Here is a 20,876-nt window from a genome sequence, read left to right as displayed (position 1 = left end):
CGGCGCTTGGAGAAGACGGATCCGAAGCGGCGGACACTCAATCCGACCCCCAGCCCATCCCACCACGGATCTCCGATGTCGCGGGAACGGCCCCGTAGGGATCCTTCCTCGGAGAGCCTCCTGTCGCCTGAAGAGATAGTTGCACAAGCTCGCATGGATTTGGTCGCAAAGTTAGACGTCCTCAACAAGCCAATAACTCCTGGCGATGCCGCAGATCCAGAGGCTTTAGAGGCCACTAGAAAGGAGATGCTGGCCACAGCCAAAAAGTTTGCTAACACCGCAGCTGCTATATTGGATGAGAGGGAAGAAGCCGCACCGATCATGGATCGCTTTGAAAGACAGGATCGCGAAGTCACCGCAACGCTCGAGCAAGTCAAGAGTATGAGAGCGGAGTGGGAGGTGAAAATGACCTACGCACAGAGCGGAGGCTGATAGAATCGTCGAGAAGCAATCCCTCCCCGCAGGATCAACTTCGCAACCCCTGCCGAACAGCAGCCGCTCGCCACTCCAAAGGACAATTTGGCAAAAGCTGCAGAAATTCTGAAGAAAAGTGACGAGGAGGTTGACATCAACTACTTGCGCACGCTCGTCGCTTCGGCGGTTAAGCAGCAGAGCAAGGCAGATACTTCGCGCAAGTTGGAATCTAACCCGGAGCATTGCGTCTCCACTGCGCAGAAGGACGCCCACAACAATCGTCATCGAGATGACGAGTCGCGAACCGGATCCTCGGAACGCAGTACGGAAAGCCAGTGGAACACCCAAATCCGATCCCCGTACCATCAAAGACGCCACCGTCGCATCCGAGAAAGGGAAAGGATGCAATGTACTCGGACGAGACAAGTACCGCAACGCCTCTCCTCCGCCTAATGGTTACCCGCGTCCCCCTCGTCGCCGTAGTCCAGCCGGAAACACCAGGCCTCAAGGGCATGGTGGAATTGTTATCCGCGACATCGTGATGCCTTCCGGAAACCGGAACAGGAGCGCACGCCGAACCTCGCCGGAATCGAACATTGATCGTGAGCCCGAGCCTAGGAGGAGCTGGAATGAGGAGCGCGACCCGAGCCCCGCCGGAGCCGGAACGACCGGGGCAGCCGGCGTCATGGCGAAGGCAGCCACAGGAGCCGGAGCCGCACCGGGAGGGCCGGGGAGAATCCGTAGGCGGAAGCGAGAGGTCGGATCGGCCCCCTCGCAGGTCTCCTCACCACCACCTAGCGGTGGCGGCGGAGGTGGAGGCGGAGGCGGTGGCCGGAGATCTCGCTCTCGCTCACAGTCCCCCGTCACGGCTCGCGCGACGCGCGGGAACGCCTCAACGAATACGTAACCGACTACATCGGACCGAAGTGCTTTGGCAGGATGATTCGAGAGGAACCAAAGCCAAGGAGCTCCCTCAAGCTACCCGGAAACCTCGAAGCACTATGATGGCACCGAAAGGCCGGATACCCGGATTGAGGATTACTACAATGCAAGAACCTTCGCCGGAGGAACCCCTAATATCGCCCGCCGCATGCTCCAGCTTGTACCTTGTAGGACCAGCCCGGATCCGGCTCGATGACCTCGAGAAAAACTCCATCTTTTGCTGGTTTGACCTCGAAGACCGCTTTTGAGAAACACTTCGGAGGCACCTACAAAAGACCCGCCACGGCAAGCGACTTACAAGCTTGTATCCGTAAGAAGGGAGAAACCTCAAGAAACTTCCTCACACGATGGTTGGCATGCAGGAACGAGTGCGAGAACGTCGACCACACCACTGCCATGTACGCCTTCATTGGTGGACTGCAGAGAGGAGGATTGCTGAGGCATAAGCTTACATGTTTGGCTAACGCCAACAAACTGACTTTGGACGAGATGATCTCCATCGCCAGTGATCACACTGCCGCCGATGACGACGCAGGCGGTGATATAGCAGCTACAGCAATCCCCCTGCATCAACAAAAGAAGAACCGTGATAACGGTAACAGCAGCCGGCCACAAACGCAAAACCCCGATGACCGAAGAGTGGCGGATCCGACATGGTCGCCATGGCATTCCAACGCGGAGGCTCGTGGAGGCGGAAGAGGACGCGGCCGTGGAGGCGGAGCCGGCGAGGGTCGGCAGCGATGGCACCGAGGTCACCGCCGGCGGATCCCGCGCCCCGCAAACCTACGAGGAGTACGGAGACATGCCCTCGCCCGGCCCACTTGGATCCGGCTACGGGGAAGTCCACTCACACCAACCGCAATCGCAAGTGGGTCAACGACCTAAAGAACGACCCGGAGGCAGGATACAAGCGAGCCCGGAAGCACCGCCCACGCGGCAAAGGAGGCAAGGGCAAGAACAAGGACAAGGAGGAGGCCAGTTCCGAGGCGATGGACGAGGATGATAACTCGCCGGACCCCAAAGCCGGATCCGCAGGTAAATCCAACCCCTTCGAGAAAAAGAGCGTGGGGGCTTACCACACCTTCCTCGGAACCCCCACAGTCCGCGCTACAAAATCAGCTACCCGGATCCTGAACGCCACAGTTCCGGGCCGTGCCGCAAGATGTCGTGGTCGGAAGTTCCGTGCACATTTGACAGGGAGGATCATCCTGCCATTGTGCCAAAAGAATACTACGCCTTGGTTGTGAGTCCCCGCATAGACGGGTATGACTTCTCCAAATGCCTCATGGATGGCGGAGCCAACTTGAACATCATGTACCTGGAGACTCGGAGCGGATGAACCTCACCAAGGAACAGCTAAAACACAAGCAACACCGAGTTTCACGGCGTGGTTCCGGTAAGAAGGCGAACTCCCTTGGCAGCATCACACTTCCCGTGGCTTTCGGCGATGTTCACAATTTCCGCGAAGAGAAGATCACGTTCGAAGTTGTGCCCTTCAAGAGCTCCTACCATGTCATCTTCGGCAGGCCCACCTACCACAAGTTCCACGCAAGAGCATGCTATATCTACAACAAGCTCAAGATGCCGGGTCCTAATGGTATGATCACCATAACCGGAGACTACAAAAAGGCTCATGAGTGCGAGTTGGGCGAAGCCGCCTTCGCAGAGTCTGTCATCTCCGGAGAAGAGCTGAAAGGCTACATGGCCGCGGTGGATCCGACTGAGATGCAGACCACCAAGAAGCAGCATCTCCGAGCAGTAAAACCTCCTTCAAGCCCGCGATAGAAACCAAGAAGCATGACCTCATTCCAGGTGACCCTTCCAAGCAGGTTTCGATCGGAGCCAACATGGACCCCAAATAGGAAAACGCGCTCGTCGAGTTCCTCCGCGCTAACATGGATATCTTCGCATGGCAACCTTTCTCGACATGTCCGGAGTACCTAGGGAACTCGCCGAGCACTACCTCAACATAAATCCGGGGCTAAACCAGTGAAGCAAGCTATGCGACGCTTTGGTGACAAGAAGCGCCGCGCCATAGGAATGGAACTAGCAAAGTTACTAGAAGCAGGTTTTGTAATAGAAGTTATCCACACCGATTGGGTCGCGAATCCCGTCCTTGTACCCAAAAAGAACACCGAAATACTAAGAATGTGCATTGATTACTCGGCTTGAACAAACATTGCCCGAAGGATCCGTTCCTCTTGCCGCGCATTGACCAAGTCATTGATTCGACGGCGGGGCGGAACTTCGTGTTTTCTTGATGCGTATTCCGGTATCATCGATCCGGATGAAGGAATCCGACCAAAAGGCGACTTCATTCATAACCCCGTTTGGTACTTACTGCTATGTTACTATGCCTTTTGGTTTGAAGAATGCAGGCGCCACTTACCAACGTACGATGCAGCGGTGCCTGAAGGATCAAATTGGCCGGAACGTGCACGCTTACGTCGACGACATCGCGGTCATGACCCGGAAAGGATCCGACTTGATCAGCGACCTCACGTAAACCTTCGACAACCTCCGCAGTACAAGATGATGTTGAATCCGCCGAAGTGCGTCTTTGGCGTGCCAGCCGGAAAACTCCTTGGCTTCATAGTCTCTCACAGAGGCATTGAGGTGAACCCGGAAAAGATCAAGGCAATCCTGTGTATCAAACGGCCAACTTGTCTCAAAGATGTGCAACGACTAACTGGTTGCGTCGCAGCAATCAGCAGGTTCGTTAGCCGTCTTGGCGAGAAGGCGCTACCTCTGTACAAGCTGCTGAAGAAAACAGACAAATTTGTCTGGGACGACGCAGCCGACGCAGCACTTCGTGGGTTGAAGGAAATACTTACCTCCCCACCTATCATGGCAGCCCCAGCAGAGTCAGAGCCAATGCCCCTTTATCTGGCGGCTACCAACAAGGTCGTCAGCCTCGTCATCGTGGTGGAGCGAAAGGAAGAAGGTCATGAATATGACGTACAGAGACCTGTCTACTACATTAGCGAGGTGCTGACGGAGTCAAAACAAAGATACCCTCACTTTCAGAAGCTAGCTTATGGTGTGTTCCTAGGCAGCCGGAAGCCGAGGCACTACTTCCAAGAGCATCCAAGAATGAGCCGTGAGCAAGGCTCCGCTCGTCAACAATTCTCAACAACGCCGACGCAACAGACGTACGGCTAAATGGGGCATCGAGTTATCCGCCTTCGACATCGCTTACAAGCCAAGAACCGCGGTAAAATCCCGAGTCCCGGCAGATTTCGTTGCAGATTGGACGAAGCTCCGGACGAAAGTCCGGAGCCGGAACCGTAGACATGGGTCATGCACTTCGATGGATCCAAGCAGCATCAAGGCTCGAGGAGCCGGAGTCACCCCGAAGTCCCCCACCGGAGAAGAACCGCAAGTACGTTCCGCGGATCCACTTCGAAGCTACAAACAACATGGCGGAATACGAGGCTCTACTACACCGGTCCGCGCATCGCTAAGGAAATCGGGATCAAGCACATCATATGCTGTGGAGATTCCGACCCGGTGGCACAACAAGTAGCCGGAACCTCGGAACGCCGTAAATTCCGTCATGGCGGCCTACGAGACGAAGTTGACGAGATCGCCAAGAGCTTCCTCGGATACGAAGTCAAGTACGTCGAAGAGACGACAATACAGCCGGCAGATATGCTATCCAAGCTCGGATCCGGCAGAAAGCCAATTCCGCCCGGAATTTTCCTAGAGCATCTCCGGATACCCTCGGTGAAGGGCGCTAACCCGGAAAACCCAGAAGTGGCAGTGTCTCCGGCTAAAGAGGTATTGGCTACCATTCCGGCTTGGACACAGCCTTTCCTGGACTACCTCATCGATCAGAAGTTGCCGGAGGACGAGGTCCTCGCGCGCCAGATCATCCGACGAGCACGATCCTACACAATTGTTGATGGACAGCTCTACAAACGAAGCGCAACAGGGGTATTTCTCAAATGCGTCTCCAATCAAGATGGCATTGAAATCCTCAGAGAGATCCACGCAGGGGACTGCGGGCACCATGCCGCTCCCAGTGTCACTCGTTGCAAAAGCTTTTCGGCTAGGCTTTTATTGGCTCACAGCCTAAAGAAGATGCCGACAAGATAGTCAAGACCCGCCGAGGTTATCGATACTATGCTACTCAACCAAACGCTCCAGCTCCAAGAGCTGAAGACCATACCTATCACCCGGCCATTTGCGGTCCGGGGGCTCGATATGGTTGGTAAGTTGAAAAGATCATCTCCTCGGCGGTTTTGAATACCTCCCGGTCGCCGTTGACAAGTTCAAGAAATGGATCGAGGCTAAGCCGGTGAGAAAAGCCGACGGTGCTACGGCACTAAAATTCGTCTCGCAGCCTCGTGATGAGATTCGGCATCCCACACAGACATAATCACGGATAATGGCACAAACTTCGCTCAAGGAGAGTTGAGGGATTATTGTGACACGATGGGGATTCAACTCGGACCTTGCATCCGTGGCTCATCCACAATCTAATGGTCAAGTTGAAAGAGCTAACGGTCTAATATTATCGTGAATTAAGCCGCGCCTTGAAGAACCGCCGCGACGAGCAGCCGGAGCTTGGGCCGACGAGTTGGAAGCCGTACTCGTGGAGTTTACGAACTACCCCTAACGCATCAACAGGGTTTACCCCATTTTTTCTCGGTATACGGATCCGAAGCCGTGCTTCCCTCCGACATCATCCACGACTCACCGCGAGTTTCCGCCTACAATGAAGAAACAATCGACGAGGCCGGACAGCCTATCTCGTGGACCCGATCGAGGAAGCTCGGAACTTAGCGGCACCGCAGATCCGCCATCTACCAAGCAAAAGCTCCGACGTTATCACGGTCGCCGAGTTCGGAAACGCTCCTTCATGGCAGGAGACCTGGTCCTCCGCCTTCGACAGGTGAAAGACCATAAGCTGCAATCTCCATGGGAAGGACCCTTCGTCGTTAGCAAAGTGCTTCATAACGGGTCGTATTACCTTGTTGATTTCCGCGAGCTAAGGGATAGACCTGCTAACTGGCACCGGAAACGCAAGCGTGAAGATCCAGATGACATCTACGATGAAACAGATCGCCCCTGGAATATCGCACAGCTACGTCCTTTCTACACTTAGCATATTCTTTCCGAGTTGCAAACTCTGTAATAGTTATACATGATCAATGAAATAAAGCTTATGGTTCACTCTTTGAGTCTTTTACCTCCTTTACTTGTTCATTTTAGATCGTGTATGTTTTTTCCGACTAAAACCGCAGAGCTGGATGTTTTCCGCCTAGGCGTGTATAAAAGTTGTGATTTCTAAAACCGTCCTTTAGGACGTAAGCTTAAGTTTTCTCGATTAAGTTGTTATCTTGTTGCGAACTCGTGGATTCCTAGTAGCGATTTCCGGCACCTATGCCTGGGGGCTTGTTTCCGCGGTTATGGACGGATTGCCATTGGGCTTCGTCGCTGCTGGCGAGCATTTCCGGCTAAGGTTTTCCGGCTCGTGGAAGGTCAAGCGGGCAAGCCGAAAAATAACGAAGTCAGCACTTGCTTTCCGACATATAACGAAACATGCACATAATATTTAACGGATAGCAGGATAAGTGTTTCCGCCCCATGCATAATCGTTTCGTTCCTAGCTACTTAAAAATTTAAAGTCTTATTACAAACCCTCGCTGGGGCCAAAATGATGCAACTTGTTTCATTGTTTCAAACATGAACTCTACTCGGAGTCCTCCTCTTCGATTGCTCGGTAGCCGGAGCCGTCGTCGCTGTCACCGCATCCGGCTTCGCAGTCGTTTCCGCAGTTTCCTCCGAATGCTCGCTCGCCGGACCCGGATCCTTCCCCATAAAACTCGGCTCGCCTCGCTTCCTCCTCTCGCATCGGAAAACCTTCGGGCAGGTTGTGCTTGTTGTACCGTAACGAGTGATCCACTCGCCCGACAAACAGCTCTTCATAGCCTTCAGCTTCCGCGAGGAGGGCGCTCATGTCGGAACTCTCGGGGCTCCGCGTGCAACTTGCGCCGAGGTTGAGTGAGGGGAAGAAAGCCTTGCAGGTGGCCAGGACCAAGGAGGCGGCTCCGCGCGCCGAAGACTTCGCCGCGTCCTTGATGAACTCCGGCACCTGTCGCATAAGTTGGGTCATCGTATCGATGACCGTGGTTTTGGCCTTCTTTAGCGACGGAGCCGTGGCGATTCCGCGACGAAGCTTCAAACAGCCGCATCAATTGAGATCCGCGCTTCCTCGTATGCCTCCGTCCTCGTCAGGTTTGAATCTTTTGTCCACTCAAAGCCAAGGCTTGCTGTGGAAGAAAGAGGTTCAGTTCCGTCAGAGAAAACTTACAAGGTGGTTGGAGCAACGACGCGGAAAAATGCTTACGGAAGATAAGTTTGTCAATGGTTTCCGCCTCCGCTTCCAGAGCTTTATTCTTAGCAATTGTGGAGATCACGCGGCCTTGGCTTTTCTCCAGCTTGTCAATCAGCTCCGCCTGCTCGCGGGTATGCTTCTCGGAGAGCTCCTCCTCGCCTCGGCCTCTTTGCTTGAGGATTCTTTCATGAAGTTTCGAGGGACTCGTTCTCCGCCTCAAGCACCTTGACCTTGGCGGAAAGCTCATCAAGCGAGGAGCGCTTAGCGGATTCTTCCGAAGGCGGACAAGTTGCACATATTATGCATCATGAACTATGACAACACAAAAAGAGAAAGACCCGGATCTCGTACCTTTCGGGCGGGTCTCCAACGAGCTGGATAGCCTTTTGGCTGTTTTCCGCGTTCTGGCGCAGCCCCTCGATCTCCGTGATCTGCTCAAGCACATGGATGTGCAAATCTTCGTGCAATTTCCGTGTGGTCTGTGAAGCAGCAGGGAGTTAGCCGGATATTTAAAATCTTGGGGGCTAGCGAGGAATTCAGTTTGAGATATAAAAAATTTAAATTTCCGTCTAAAGTACATTCTGGGAAAGCATCGGATAATACACGTTACACGGAACTATATCACCCAATGCTTGGGGGCTAGTATTACCTGCCGCACTTCCTTGTGCTTGGCGAAAAATTCCTTCAGGCCGTCCTCCAGTTCCGCGAGCTCTCGCGTCTCCTCGTCCGGCTTCCCCCATACCTTGTTCAGCATCGCGGAAACCTCCGCGTGACGCTGTGCGAGGGTAAGTTTTTGGAGGGACGGAGTTGGCTCGAGGCTGACTCGGGTCGCATTGGTAACTTGGAGGAGCTTGACCTTTTGCTCTTGCTCTTCATCGCAGGGTCCCGCAAAAGCGGAACTTGGTTGATCTCGGTGGAGGAATGGGTGTGGAGGTCCCCCGGGCGGAGTCGCCATGGTGGGCGGTGGTCTTCGGGAAGGTCATCAAGGTCAATGATGTCCTTCGGATCCGGCTTGCTGGCAGATGAAGCCTTGGGCGGAACTTCCACCTCAGGAGTGATAGGGAAAGAAGCCGGAGATGGTTTGGCTTTCTTCTTGATGACCCTTGGGGCCTTGGGAGGCTGGCTTCCGGAACTTCAGGAAAAACATAAAAGCATAAGTACGAGTTTGAGCGAAAAAACCATAACTTGGATCTCGGAAGTAAACGCTTACCCGAAGGCTTGAAGAAATGCTCGGATGGCAGGTTGCCCCTTGTTGCTGGTGTTAATCAGCGAGAGGCGCTTCTTTTCCGCCTCCGCTTTCCGAGTAGCCGCAATGCTGAGCGCTTCGCGGGGCGTTTCGCTTGGGGGCTGGAAGGGGCTGGCCTCTTCCTCTTCGCAGGGCGGCCGGCTTCGGGAGCTTCCGCCTCCGATGCGGCTTCGGATCCGGGTTACCGGTGGATGGGACTCGGAGGAGATTTCCGAGTTCATTTTCCTCAAGCGCCTCGAGCTAATGCAAAGATAAACACTTAGACAAAGTTTGAAGAAAAACAATAAACCAAGTCCAGACGGCGTACCGCGGTTCCGGATCCCTCCGTGTGGATGTCTTTGTTGCATACGTGAACATGGAGTTCACGTGGGATTTTGAGGAGGAGCCGGATCCTCTTGTCAATAGCGTCGGCGGACAGATTATCTTTTGTGGCGCGCATCTTGTCGTCACGCCCTGTGTATTCAAACATCAGGTGGTCCCTGTGTTGTAGCGGCGGGATCCGCTTCATGAACCAGGAAAGAGTTAGATCCTTCCCCGTCAGCCCCTCCTCCGTAAGCTTGCAGATCCGCCTAACAGCGCGGGTCAGCTGGGGCGAGTCGGAGAAGTGAGGGCAGTGCGTCCATGACGGAAGCTCTGGTGGCGGGGCAATTCTTGAAAGGTGGCAGCTTCTTCTCGCTCGCGGGATCCGAGACGTCCTTCAAGTAGAAGAAACCCCCGGACCAATACCTCGCGGATTCGTGGCGGTCGGTGTGGGGGTAGACGCGACCCGGGCGGAGGATGAAAGTGATGGATCCGCAAGTTGCCAACTCGGAAGTTTGGCGGATCTTCTCCTTCTTGACAGTAAAGAAATATTGGAACAGAGGAAGCTCGGAGTTACCCGGAGGTGGCCTTCGCAGAGCGACGTGGTTGCTGATGGCGAGCACACTGCTCGGAGATATATTGTGAGGTTGGAGCCCATATGTCTTCGAATCTCCCGGAAGAAGTCCGAAGGCGGAAATGAGAATCCGCGCTCCACCGGTGCCTTCGTCGACACCATCTCGTCATCCTTTGGAGCCGGAGCTGGTTCAAGTGGAACCGACCTCCAGCTTCCGGTTGCAGGAAACCCTCCGCCTCGAGGTTCTTCGGTTCCGTTTCGGTGGTGGTACAGGGCCACCATTTTCCCTTAGCTTCGCAGTCGCGCTTCCGAGCTTTTGATTTCTTGGCAGCCTCTTCCGCCTGCTGCTCCGTCTGGCCTGCCTCGGAGGTTTTCTCCGGGTGAGCGGAGGTCCCCTCAGCTTCCTTGCCGGAATCCTTTGAAGGATCCAGCTTGACTGGGGCGAAGGGAGGAGGGGCGGAGGAAATTGGCGTCGCCATGATCGGTTCCGAGGTCGGAGGCGGAGTTGTTGAAGACATCTGGAGAAAAAGTTTGGCGGAAATTTTCTTTAGTCGGATCCCACATCGTCTTCCCCAAGTTCATCCCTACCAACTACGGCGCGAAAGTGAAGCTCGAAGGTTTACCGTAATGGCGTGCGGTGGTCGGAGTTGCGGTGGCTCGCCGGAGTTATGAACACGAAGAACACCACGGTGGCGGGTTCGTTCCGGTGATGCTCCGGTGACTTTCCGCGGGTTCCGGCACGGCGGAGGAGGAGCTCACGGGCGGCGCTCGGCAGAGAGGTGAGAAGGGGGTGAATGAGGGGTAAAGGGGTCGACGGCTGATATTTATAGGCCGAGGGGATAAGATTCGTGTTCCGCATCCCGTGGTCGGAACGCAAGCGTCGCGCCGTTGGATGCGTGACACGTGTCCCAAACCCTAGCAGTAAAAATGGCTAGAGATAGGTTACCGCGCGAATCGCGCAAAAATGGCGCCAGAATTGGCGGAACCGTTTGAGTCTTTTAAGATTCCGGGTAATTGCGTGAAGATAAGTTGGCTCTCGTTCGCGAGCAGGGAGTAACCCGGAAATATTCCTTGGAATGTCGATGGATGAAGTCCCGCAGGATGAGAGCATTTTCCGGCTGTAAGTTGGAAAAGGAAGAAAATGCAAAGTTGGAGCTCTTCAAGTTTCTCCGCGTTGCCGACGATGCCGGAAACCTAAGGAACAAGCATGGCGGAAACCGCAGGCGAAACTCGTGAGAACTCGGGGGCTACTGTTGTGGGTATACTTCATGGATGTACCATCGACAGGTGCCTAGATCCGGCAAGCCCGGGTGGCCCACGGACGGTGATGATGCATGTGGCCCATCGGGCGGCCCGCTTGTCGTTGATCATGAAGGAAGAAGTCCAGCCCAGGATCGAGCAAGTCGGATCCGTACCGACATAGGAGTAACCCGGATCCATGGAGGCCCATGACAAACCCGGATCCGAGACGACGTGTATGGAAGGCGGATCCGTGACGTGCACGGCAAGATATTGTACCGTAGTTAGGCAATCTCGTAATCCGGCTAGGACTCTCCATGTAAACCTTAGATCCGTGCGCCTTTATAAGCCGGATCCCGGGAGCCCTAGAGGCACAACCACAACTCATTGTAACAACGCGAAAGCGCCCGGATAATTCCGGACAAGCAGCAGTAGGCCCTCGTCATCGTGCAGGTGTTCCGAAGCTGGGTAACTCGCGTACCACCGTCCCGTGTGCACTCCGCCCTATGGCCCCTACTTCTTCTCCCCCTCGTGAGGATCCCTCCTCCGAGGTACCGTCGATTAGGCAACGACAGATGTGGCATTGGAGCTGCGGAAGAGTGCACCGCACCACACCGGCGTTGGCACCGAGTGCGAACGCGTCGAAGATAGGTGCTGCGCCGGTGGATCCTAGGAACGTCGGGGAGTAGGTGCTCTGCCGCTTGAGAGGGGAAGAAGGATGTGTGAAGCTACGAGAGGAGAGATGGCATGGACCGAGAGAGATTGCGTCCTGCTTATGAATATAATGGGATACATATCCATATCGAATCGGAGAGAAAAGGAAGTGTGAGATAAGAAGAGGAAAGGTATCTTTCCTAGTTATTTTGTTGCCATATTGATTTATACCATCATTATGATGAACGCAAAGGGCTTGAGATCGTTTCCAACTTAATTTGTACCGTGATGGTTGTGAGTTTTTTTTCCAAGGAAAGAAAATATATATTTCCTAATTAATTGATGGCATGATTGATTATACCATGATTGCTACTAAATTAGACCTGACGAAGCGGGGGACCGTGAGATTGATTGGACGGACATGATGCTTCCAATGACGACCATCAAATGCGTTGAGCGTCAAACGACCAACTCCCATTTAATAGTAAAGATGGGTTGCAACCAAGAAAAATATCCCAAACTGTTGGGCTCCTTTGATTTATAGAAATTGCATAGAAATAGTGTAGGATTTGAATTATATAGGAAAATTTCCTACATATGTTGTTTGATTCATACGAACATATCCTATAGGAATCTTGTAGTGTAAATCCTATAGAAAAAATACATAAGGCCATACCTCATGAAAAATTTCATTTGCTACAATCACACACACCTCATTTTCTTATAGGATTCAAGTAGCCACGATATTCAAATCCTATACTTTTTCTATTACTTTGATTTTCCTATCCTATGAATCAAAGGATCCCTTAAACTGCTTCATGGTGCACGCTACTCTAGATTGTGTGTTACTAACATTAACACAGGATTTTCACATGAAAACCCCAAATCATGGCAAAACTATAGCTTTAAGACACCATAATCTTTTGTACCATGACCAAATAATGGGATATATCAAGTTATTCTATAGTAGCATTAGACGCCTCTCATACATTTTTTGCGAACATGACGCCTCTCATACATTAAGGTTTCATCACTGGAAACAATAAGGATTTCAATATTGACGAGCCATGGGTTTGAATATATATTTTTAGACATGAACAATCTATGATGTTTGGTTCTTTTCTACATCAACCCGGCGTAGAAAACAAAAGTGTTCTCCCGCGCATGTAGGCATGAAAGTTGTAGTTTTCTGGACAGTGAATGGAACAAATGGAGATGTGCCACTATCCAACCTATCTTGATGAACCAAAAGTGAGAAGGGCTAGGTGAATTCAGGTGTTCTTAGGTGCCGCCATCAATTGGATCTATTGCACTTAGTAGACCTTTACTCGCAAAGAAGAGGAAATGAGGAGCCCGATCACGAAATAGGCTCACTCGTGGTCCCTAATGCTTATGGGGCTTTGATCGAATCTGCTAGGAAAAACTGGTAAAATTGGGGAGTGGTGTTTTGGAACATGGGAGCATATGCTCCCTATATTTTGAAATGCATCTTACACATATTTTAAATTTCAAAAAAATTGAAACAAAAAATTCGCACGTACATCTTCACATGCTACACGCTCACAAAGTTGTTTCATAAAAAATGAACTTATCATGTGACGTGTGTAAAAAAGACAAAATTCAGTGCTGAAAACAATGCTTTTCACAGGATAAGTTTTCTCTTTTTTACATAGGCCACAAAAAATATTATTTTTTCGTGAAACTTGACGCATACACATATATTATGGAGATGTACATGTAGAATTTTTTGTCAAAATTTTTCCACACTTCAAAATATGTTTTGTTGGTAGAGGGAGCATACGCACCCAGGAGCCGAATTGAATTTCCGGTAAAATTGCTTCTACTAAAGGGGGTCTATAACTTCGATTCAACTAGTTTATATACTCATGGACCCTTAAAGATACTGGAACATCAGATCAAAGGAGACAAGGCGATGGAGCTGAGCTTCGCCTCCTAAAGGAGAGAATGCCTTCAGTGAAATTCTAACTCCCCATTTCCCTAAAATCAACAAACGAATGTATTTTCATATTCACGTCCATGTGTTCGACATACTTGATCCTTCAATTCTACCTATGTTTCATAAAAAAACGTATATTATTAGTCAAAAGTCAATGCTTCACCAGTTTGACCAATTACATAGACAAAAGTATAAACATCCATAATATTGAATAAATACACCATGGAAATATCTTCTAAGGTTAATGATACATATAAAATGTATCCATGAACTTTGCTATATTTGATATGATATATGCATGATATGTGAGGTTCCCTAGTTGTTTTACATTGGTTTATGAAGCTTTGCAACAAAGTCCCCTTTCATTGGTTTTTAACGCTGCAAGAGAGAAGATCCCTGTTTTGTGTATTTTTTTAGTTTCAGGGAACCTTACGGACGTCAAATTGATCCGGATTTTTGTCACGTCATTTTTTCGATAATTATCAAAAGAAGACAAGAGTGGTGATAGCTAGCTGGAGTCGCTTGGGCCAGGAGAAAGGGCCCACGATGGGACCCACCATGCCAGCAACCCCATGGGGCCCATCTTGGACCCTGGCACTGGCACTCCTTTTTGGTTCATTTTAATGCTATCCCGTGATTTTTTTTCTTTTAAGTACCTATATTTATGAAGGTGGATTCGAGAAGGGCGGCCGTCAACGGAGAAAAAACATGATACAGAGAGGTCTTGCGAAGATTGAGATAGGAAACGCCGTCGGAGTCGGTCCATGTTGCTCCTCCACCTCCATCAACACCATCACCGCCGCTACCATGGTGCAGAATGAGTAGTTGACCTCTGGACTATGGGTTTACAGAAGTAATTTGTATCATCTCTCCCTATGTTCTTCACCAATTAGTATCACATGAGCTACCTACATGATTTTGGTCATCTACGTAATGTTTTTGATGGTGGATCTTTTGTTACAAGATGAGTTATGAGATGCAATGAAGTATTATGTGTTTTATGTATTGATAGATCCATAAGTTATCATAATGTATGCTATGTTCTGATCAAACTTTTATACAAGAACTTATGTGGGAGATGTGTATATTCTTTGAAGTAACATGGTGTTATGCATGTGAAAGTGACACAAATCTGTGTGCTTGTAAGGTCTTTACCTTTCCATTGGTTACCTCAGTATGTACTAATATTGTAGGTGGCCTTGTTTGCTCAAGATAGTAATACTAAATCCACTTTATGTCAAAGTTCTAAAGGCAATACTATGTTTAGTCTTAAACTTGGTTCGGGAAGATCTTTGTCCAAGGGAGTATTAGTGAAATATGTTGAATCATCTCTGTGCTTGGACGTGGGAGATCAAGTGAAACCATGAACCTTGTCCATTTTAAACCATAAGAAACACCTTTAAACTTGCTTTACTTCCACTTTTATTTTAAACACTTTATTATTTCGAAAATACAAAAATGCATTCTTCGCTTTACTTGCCTTATTTATTTAAGTTTTGTAATACTTACACCCCGTTGTGCCTGACAAACACTTTGGTTGAGTTGGGGACACAAAACTGTTTCCGTTACTTGACATGTTGTTTGAAGAGGATTAAAAGAACTAAAAAAAAGTTCTCGAGAGTTAGATATAAATCCTCAAGTCAGCATCACTCTGGATTTCGAGTTCCAACACTTGGTAAATCGTGTGTAGTTTCATTGCCAACTGTGAACAATAAATGAAATTTGTATGAGGTTGAAGAAAAATTGTTAGGATTTTTCTTGTAGTTGGATGAAAATTTCTCCTTATTATATTTGTTGTAATTTGTAGTACAATAATATATATAGAAAAGATTTCCATATGGCACAAAGTTTTAAAAAATCTGATGAAGTTCCAATGGATTAAAGATGTTCTCACACATGAGGAAATGAATAGTTTTTCTATAGCCATGAAAGTGTTTGAAATGATTGAACAACTTATCCTTTAAAACTGAGTATCCTCTAAAACACCTACGTGAGACCTTTATTTGAAACATGGCATGGAATCTCTAGGAAAGGACTATTGTCCAATACAGATAGCTCAGGCAAAGTAGATCAAATTTGAACCGCATAAGTTCTTCCTCAACTTGATAGGATTCATGTGAGACTCCTCGGACTCAACCCTAAAGCTCTAGGAGTGAATCTTGGAGCTCTAGCACCTTCCCTTTGCTTTGATTCAAGAAGTACGGGATGGAGTACATGTGTCTTTGGTGGTCGTTTTATAGGCTTGATGATCTTTGCAAAAGACCAAGGTTGCCCTCTATGAGTGGTACATGGGAGATTACAATGGTAAAATACGGTTCGTTTGTCCATGATGGACTATGGGAGCCACGTAGTTCATTGGCCATGGTATACCTAGTCATCTCTTCCTTCCTCCCAAGGTGGGGTCTTCCATTTTGGGGCTACCTTCTGCTTGGGCCAAAATTTAACCTTGTCTTTTGCCCTTTTTATTTTATCTTTATACTTGCCAATCATGGGTAGAAACTTGAGCATCTCCTGATTTCTTTCTAATTCATTTACTTTGCCCTATTCTAAGTGGGGTCAAGGGAGACACACCCGGGTGGAATTAGCCATTCCTACAACAAAAATCTTTCGAAACAACAATGTAGTTCTAATTAAGCAAAGTGGATCTCGACATGAGGAAATGAATATTGTTTCTATGGCCAGAAACAATGCTCCAAATGATTGAACAACTTTTTAAAATTAAATTTACTTTCCTCCAAAACACCAACATAAGCTCTTTATTTCAAACATGGCCTAAAATGTCGAGGAAAGAAAATTTTCTGAACCAAGTAGCTCGGCTTCGAATCGCATAAGATTTCCTTCTTTTTTTTGGTGGAATCATATTAAATCTCTTGAAAGCTCCCTTTACCAGATAAGATACTCGATTTGACCTGACATACAAAATAAAATGTAGAGCAAAGCATTATTCCTGAGTCATAAACTTTCCCTTGTGTAAAGTATTGTCAAAATATGAGTCTATCTTTCCAAGTCAATCTTTTCATCTTTAATAAGTGGGCGGCAGTTGCGCTGATGTTTCCTCGCGTGCCCTCTGCTTTCGCTACTGAAGACTCAGCACGTTGTGCGTGTCGGAGAGAACATCGTACGTAGTACTACTACACAGTACTGTGGTCCGTGGAAGATAAAGGCGTGACTACAGAAAGGATTCGTTTACTGAACTGAAACCGGGTACAGGATTTTCAGTTGGCTTGGAATTTTCTTCGTGGGCCCTACGAGACGCGCAGAAGAAAAGAAATCCGATCCGACGGCAAATTCCCCACTGAGCACTGATCCCACTACCCTGAAATTCTTCTGACCACTAGCTCAGTTTATCCATTGCTTTTGCTAGGAATTTTGGGTGACTGGTGGTGGAACTTATTTGCAATTCATCAGTGCTCTGTGAGAAAATTACAAAAAACCACCACATATCAGGCAGTCGTTTCAAAAAGCAACCACTATTCGAATTCATTTCAAAAAACCACCACTCTACGGTTAACACGTTGCAAGGTCCACTGATTCACGTCCGACCCGATGTTAATGACGAAACTGACGAAACGGGCCCACTGTCAGGTCTACGTGGCACAGCATAGACGGTGCGCGTTAGCGTCCGGTTAACGGCGCGGCCGGTGCCCTAACTTCCACCGTTCCGACACGGTTGGAGGCGGTTCCCCTCACTTCTCCCTCTCCCGCGCACCGACGATAGCCATGGCGGCGGCGAGTCGTCCGGCCCGACCTCACCGGTCGGCGGCGCCGGAGCTGGAAGAGAGGGTGGCGACGGCGAGTTAGCCAATTTGGGGGCCTACTCTCGGTGGCGGATTCGTCCGACCTCACCTCGGCCACCGCCGCCGCCGGAGCTGGAAGAGACGGTGCCGTTGATGGTGAGGGCGGCGCCGGAGCGGGAAGAGAGGATGGCGTTGACGGCGAGGTTGCCGATCTGGGAGGCCAAGTCGCGGCGGACGTGGATTGCTGCGGGAGCTCAAATCCGTCGACCACGATGTTTTATTCACCGGAGAAAGCCGCCGCCTCCGCCGTGGCCAATGTTTGGAAGGAGAACCCCGCCTCCGGCGGTCGTTTTACATCGGGATTCGTCGGCGGCATCGAGTAAGTCCTTCCTTTCTCTCAGCTTTTGTTCTTTACGTCGGACAAAGTGTGTACCCGATTTGTGCTAGGCAAAATAGAGAATTAATTGTTCTTCCTCCGTATATTTGTAGTCCGGATGACGAAATTTGGGATGTAAGGTTCAATTTAGATGGACGAGGACAATTTAGAACGATGTTTAGGCCGATCGGACATCACATATCTGAATTTGTTAGCTATGATTGAGTTAGAGGGGTATGGAATCAATGACTGCATGTATTTTGTGAAAGAAAAGGACATAGGGGTTCGTTGGAATGGAAGAAGCTGGATGGAATGAGTAAGGTGAATCGAGATGATTGAGCTATATGAGGAGAAGAAGTGCATAAATATCGGTGTTATTAAGACAGGTAGCTCACTGCCGGTAAACATCAACAAACCGAGCGAGTAGAAGAGCAAATTCCTATGTCGAAATAGGTTACCCCATTGTTTACACAGTGGATGATGATGGTGTGGTTTTACCCAGCCGGGAAGAATTTGTTCGGTGCACCGATGATTCAGCTATGCTTTACTGTGCACCCAACAGAGCAACATTGATGAAAAGGGCAAGCAGAATATTGATGAGCAAAGAGAAGCTGCAGCGAGGTTGTACGAGATGATGAGGAAGAAGAAATTGCGGAAAGGTCGTTCGGATGATGAGCAACAACAAATTGCGAGAGGACGGGGAAGAGTCTTCGAGATGATGATCAAGATGGAGATTTCATGGAAGAGGATGAAGTTGAGACAGAATCGATGAAGAAAGTGAGCTCAATGAGAAACTTATTGATTTGAAGAAGAGAAAGAGAGCTGGAAGCAAGCGGTTATGTGAGGATGAGGAACACGAAGACATGTTACGTGATTCGAGATAACTCGATGATGACGATGGCTGTGAGGTGTTGCAAGAGACGATAGCAGGTAACAAAAAAGAAATTGCCGGTGAGGAAAGGACCTACCACCGGATCACATTGCAGCCAACGAGCACAACACCAGCAGATTGGCTGCCATCCGATGATGAAGGGCAGGATGGTGATTTAGACCCGAGAGGATGATGATGGCTTTGAGACAATGTCCTGGGCTACGCCAAAGGGAAGAAAGAGCGGGGCCAAGAAAATGGACCCTAGGGTGCAGTATAATGAGAGTAGATTGCACCCGAACAAGGCTTATGCATGAAGATGTGTTTCCAAGATGTGTACCGGTTCGGAAGAGCACCGCAAACCACGCATATTGCACGGCTTAGAAACTTCGAGGTACCACGGGAATTGCAAAGACAGAGTGATGGCGAGTGTGCTCTACGAAGGTTGTCCTTTTTACATGATTGGGTCGGTCATTAAAAATGAAAAAACCTTCATGTCGAGAAAGTGCCACCTTGAACACACTTGTGGCACATCGGGTGAGCACTTGCAAAGTTACGGGAAAGTGGGTTGCAAAGGTCCGTGAGTCTAGCATCGAAATTAATCCTAGGACTGGGGTTGAGGCGAGTGATGGAGACAACAAAAGAAAAATATGGTGTAGATGTCAAGAAGATGATGGCATACGAGCAAAGAAGAAAGCTTTGCAAGTTGTTCTAGGAGATCAGATTGAGCGATACAGGAGGCTTAGAGATTATTTGCAGACAGTTATAGATACAAATCCTGGCTCCAGATGCATTGTGACAACAAAAATGCTTCTGGAGCATCCTAGTAAGAACCCTAGATTTCATGGGCTGTTCCACTGTCTTGGTGCATCCATTGAAGGGTTTCTTAAAGGGTGCAGACCATTCTTTGGTGAGTTGCATGGTAGCTTTATACAAATATTTAGCAAATTCTTGGTGCATCTAAATGGCAGATTTCTTACATAATTGCTTTTGGTTCTGCAGGGTTAGATGGTTGCTTTGTCAAGCTTAGCACTTGGACAACAAATTCTGTGTGCTACTTGGAAGGGATGGGAACAACAACCTATTCCCTATTGCTTTTGGTTTGGTTGACAAAGAGGAGACAGACATCATGGTCTTGGTTTCTAACACGGCTCAAATATGCACTTGGTGGTGAGGCTGGGAAATTTGGATACTACACCATTATCTCGGATAGGCGAAGGTATGTTCCCTTTTTTGTTGAATACATGTTCCATTGTACATAAGTTTGGGTGACAACTTTAGGTTTAGTGTGGAGGTTTAGGTTAGAGTGGGAGGATAAGTGTGGAGGTTTAGGTTAGAGTCCGAGGATAAGTGTCGAGGTTTAGGTTAGAGTCCGAGGATAAGTGTCGATGTTTATCTTCAAGTCCGAGGATAAGTGTCGATGTTTATCTTCAAGTTCGAGGATAAGTGTCGATGTTTATCTTCAAGTCCGAGGATAAGTGTCGATGTTTATCTTCAAGTCCGAGGATAAGTGTCGATGTTTATCTTCAAGTTCGAGGACAACTGCTGCCCAAGCCTCTTCAGCACCTGCTCCTGCTGCACCTAAGAAGAAGAAAGCTTCTGCACCTCTGAACCCCCCACCATGGAAGAGGAATACAGGTGCAACTGCTCCAGCTGCACCAAAGAGGAAATCACCAAGTGCTGGAGCATCCGCGAGCAGCACCACCTTCTAAGAAGAAAGCGAGCATCAATCGAAGCATCGGGAAGTACAAGCTGCTGCAGGTCCTAGAGCATCCGCTCCTGCTGCAGCTAGTAGAGCATCTGCTCGCTCCAAGTGCTAGACCATCTGCTGCTGCTACAACTGCCGCAGCTCCATTCAAAGCCCCCAGTGCCAACAAGAGAGAGGAGAGAGAGCACTAGGATGAAGGGATACACGACGAGCAAGCAACATTGACAACCTTACCATGGCGAGATATCAAAAAAGGTGTTCTGTGATCTCGGTATGTGTATCGATTATGTATGTAATGTCTAAACCTTGTGCTCGGTAGATCTCAAGCGAGTATGTGTCCGAACCAGGAACTTATGTATGTTTGTATGTGTCTGAATCGGGAACTTATGTTTGTACTTGTCCGAATGAGTTATCTTCTCTATCGGTTATCTTCTAGTTACTTGCTCGAACCATGTTATATTCAGTTATTGTTATTGTCCGAACCTTGTCGCTCTTGGATCCGTATGAGAGTGGTGGTT

This window comes from Lolium rigidum, chromosome 3, assembly GCF_022539505.1.
Source record: "Lolium rigidum isolate FL_2022 chromosome 3, APGP_CSIRO_Lrig_0.1, whole genome shotgun sequence".
Taxonomy (NCBI): domain Eukaryota; kingdom Viridiplantae; phylum Streptophyta; class Magnoliopsida; order Poales; family Poaceae; genus Lolium; species Lolium rigidum.
This window is presented reverse-complemented; position numbering follows the sequence as displayed.